Here is a 4,437-nt window from a genome sequence, read left to right as displayed (position 1 = left end):
GCTTCTCTTGTAAAGTTTACTCTGAATTGTGCCAAATGAACTTAACTTTAAATACACATTTGAAATGTTATAGACCATCAACTTTGGGGGGCTGAGACTGCTAAACCATCAACTTTGGGGGAGCTATGACCAGAGACAGCAAAACACATGACTTATTACTATATACTAAGTATGTAATTATGAGTATTGTTAACATTTTTAGTAACAAGAGTTTCAAAAGACGATGTGCATGAACTAGGAGAGTGGATGGGACGTTCGGGCTACAAATGGCTCTCACATGACATTCAGAACGAGATTATTGATATATTAGGGAGATCTGTTTTGCGCTCCGTGGTAGCAGATATTAAAAGTCGGGAATATTTTGCTATTATGGTTGACGAAACTTGTGGCATATCCATCCGTGAACAATTGACATTTTGCATTCGAACTGTAAATGAATATTCTAATTTAATATTTTTGAGGAATTCGTTGGCTTTTACGAGATCCCTGGAGGGAGTGAGTCATTTATTTATTTGTTTCAGTGATCAGAGGCCCCCCCCCAATAATTTTGACAAGTCGGCGCCCCTGTGTACTATATTTCTATCCTTATTATATTACTATTCAAAAAACTCTTATTCTTTGTTTTTCGTATTATTTGAGACACACACAGAAATGGTGAATTTATTCAACATGTATTTACAAATATTACTAAGAACACAAAAATGTTAGTATCAATAAATATGTACATTTATTTATTTGCCTAATGATATACAATAAATAACAGAAGGACAAAAGAAAGAAAATATCTTTAAATATTGAAAATAAGCAAGTTTAAATTTCCGGGTCACAGGGGCCCACCGCGACCGCATTAAATTGTGAAATGACCGCGACCTCTCCTGGGTTAAACAAAACGCCAAACAACCTCTTCACCAGGATACAGAAAAATCCATTTCTTAAAAACATGTAGGATGCAAGAGAAAACCGAATGAAAATTGTCATGGACAATTTGCCTAGAAATACTTGTGCACATAGGCGTGCGCACGGAAGGGCAAGGGGGGCAATTGCCCCTCTAATCATGGACGTCCGCAGACTTTTTCGCGGAGGGACAAGTAACTTATTTTTCCATGGGGTATATTCAGTGATGTGCAGTAGACTATAAGTTTACGTCTATATGCGTTGTCTACACGTAATCTACGCGTAGATTACATTGGGTTGTAGTTTACATAGACTACGTAGACAATCTAGAGTGCATTAAAATTAATTTTCAAGGGTTTCATGAAAGAAAAGTGACATTTTCAACTATATTGGTTCCTAACGAAATGAAAAGAATCCTATTTACAACAAAATTTATTTTCTCTTCTATTATGAACTATGGAAGAAGATAAATAGTATGCAAAAAACAACAACAGATGGCAGTCGTGAGGCAAGAGTGGTCTTTTTCCCATAAATCACTAGAATATTTCCTAATTAGGTTTCTTCCTAGGTGAGAAAATGTTCGAATTTGGAAGAAAGAGGATGAAAAGTTACCCTCACACATCAGCAACTGATACGCAGTATAATTTTGTTTTAATTCCACGGCGCCCTTTGCTAAGTTATCAACTTTCGCCATGTTGTTTACATAGATTACGTAATCTACGTGTATAAAATAGTCTACGTGTAGAATGTAGACTATCGTTGTTTACGCGTAGACGCACATCACTGGGTATATTACCCCGATAATAGTGATTCCCCCTCAAAAAACACCACTTGAATTTGAAATTAATGTAAATTACTATAACTGAAATCAAATTATACATGTGAAATATATACTTTTAGGTTGACATTCGATTTCTAAGGGAGAGGTGTGTCAATTCTTGACCCCTCCCCCCTTCCAGAGGTCCATGTCCCTACATTATTATACTTTCACCTAGAAATTTAGCGTAGAGGAATGTTATTGCCGTTATTAAGAGCAAATAAAGACTTTTCAAGCTGATTAAAGTTCAAAGCAACTGCGGGAGAAGGGGGTGTAGTGGCGCAACCACAGGGGGTAAATGGGCATTGCCCCGCCCCAACCTTGGACGGAAATCAATTCTAGAGGGCAAGGGGGGACAAACATTGAGGTAAACAAAGCAAGACTAGTAGAATCTAAGAGTAGCAGAGGACAAAAAGAAAAAAATGCAAAAGAGAATGTCATGGCGCCCCATGAAATTCCTTTGTACCATATTAAATCAATATTGTTTTCAGTTTGCTAAAGCTTGGATCTAAAAATTTTATTGCTCGCAGATTTGTTGTTTTCTGTAATGTATTGTAAATTGCCATAGAGAGAAGTTATAACTACTAAGTACTTCAGAGTCAGACTCTTGCTGCTAAACAGTTTTGTCTTAAATGCATGAACACAACTGTTTGGAGGAAAAGAGGCGTGGCACATTGCAGAGACAATTCATTTATTCGCTATAGTGCCTCTATGTTGCTGCATTATATACAGGGTGGGCCAAATGTCACGAAGGGGTTATAACTGTGAATAACATTTTTATTGATCATTAGTTTCCAATGAGATTTCACAGACTTGAAGACCAAGGATGGGAGATTGTTTACACTTATGTGTGGAATATAATCTCAGTTAGGTGTCCGCCATTATGGGCCTCACAGATACGGGCCCTGTGTAGCACATGATTTAAGTGTACAATTCGTAATAATTTGTTTGGTGATTAATTATTCTTTTCTTCTTTCTTTTGTGAGGCACGTGCCTCAATTGGGCTTCTGAGGCCCATTTTCGGCCATCGCATCATCTCGAGAAACACTGACATCAACTGGCCCTCCCGTTCGCCTGACCTCACTCCGCTTGATTATTTTCTCTGGGGCTTTCTAAAGGACAACGTGTATGTGAACAAACCACAAACAATACAACAGCTCAAGGACAATATTCGTGCAGAAATACGGGCACTCGGACCAGAAGTGTTGACCCCTGTCATGCATCATATGCTACACAGGGCCCGTATCTGTGAGGCCCATAATGGCTGACTCCTACCTCAGATTATATTCCACATATAAGTGTAAACAATCTCCCATCCTTGGTCTTCAAGTCTGTGAAATCTCATTGGAAACTAATGATCAATAAAAAAGTTATTCACAGTTATATCCTCTTCGTGACTTTTGGCCCACCCTGTATATCAATGCGATGAAACTAAAGCAGTGAGATAAAATGAGATTTTTTTTCCCGACTGAACTTTCATACAGGCTTTTACCCCCCCCCCCCCCTTAATCAGAGGGTCTGCGCACGCCAATGCTTGTGCATCCCACTGTACGTACTTTTACAGCGTGTTAGGTGCTTATAAAGTGACAATACTAATTTCGTTAGTGGGATAATCTCATCATATCACAAAAAATGTCAAGTTACACGGAGCTAAGAACTAGACAATTGTTTACTCCACTAAAATAATAAATACTTTTATTAGAATGTTGGGAATGAATTATTTATTTTTCCGTCTTTCTAAATGTTTATTGTGGCAATCGAATCCATGTGGATTCACTCTCGACCTACAAGAGTGGACCTTTGTGCAGCATGCTCTAGCTAAGTAGGGTACAGATCTTGGGCTTTTAGCCAATTTTCTTCCTTTGTAGTTTTAAAATCGTTTCATATTGAAGAAGTTTTCTCTGGATATCAGCCAGGTGATTTCTTCCGAGCTTTTTTTATTGTTTCGAGCCGAATAACGTATTCTAGGGTGCCTATTTGATTAATCTTGCATACAAAATGACTTTTTTCAATTTTTTATTCTTACTCACTCACTCTTCCTTCCTGTACTTTGGTTAGCTCCAAGCATAGAAAAGCGTTTTCTTTTCTGATACTGGTATTTACTGAATTTTAAAGTTGCGAGGATTATCAGATCCTGTTGACCCTCACTTCAATGCTAACCGCACGAGAGTTAGCCACATGCTTGTAAGAGTCTTGGGTTTCTGCTATGTGCGTGAAAGAATGGAAATGTGTTTTAGAATCATTTCTCAGTTTGTAAGTTTGAGAAATCATTCTTGTATGGTATATATTACACGTCACCACAGACTATCACCAGAAAACCTACGCCTTCGTCAACTTCCAACTCGATATTGCGGCCAAGCGGTCACTCCTAATTCTCCGAAATTCCAACAAGGGTCTCCCCAATGTGTAGCAGTAACGTCATCGTCTTTTAAGCAAGGGGTCCTGGGTTCGATACCTTGCGGAGGCACTGATGGATCGGATCATAGGCGCCGACATTGGGGGGAAGGCATTTTCTGCCACTGATATTCACGTAGAGGGACAATTGAGGGGTCTAGTGAGAGAGGGAGCTATGCCACAAATCTTTAAAATTTTATTTTTTGCTATTTTCAGTCTTCTTCTACCATCTGTCATCTATCATGTGAAACACAACCATGTGGCATAGCTCCTGCTTGTTCTGCAGCAGATTTTCTGAGTTCTTGAATACGCCCTCAGCAGCATTTTGAGTG

This window comes from Lepisma saccharinum, chromosome 30 (assembly GCF_977018435.1).
Source record: "Lepisma saccharinum chromosome 30, izLepSacc3.1, whole genome shotgun sequence".
NCBI lineage: Eukaryota > Metazoa > Arthropoda > Insecta > Zygentoma > Lepismatidae > Lepisma > Lepisma saccharinum.
Note: the sequence above shows the minus strand (reverse complement) of the source record.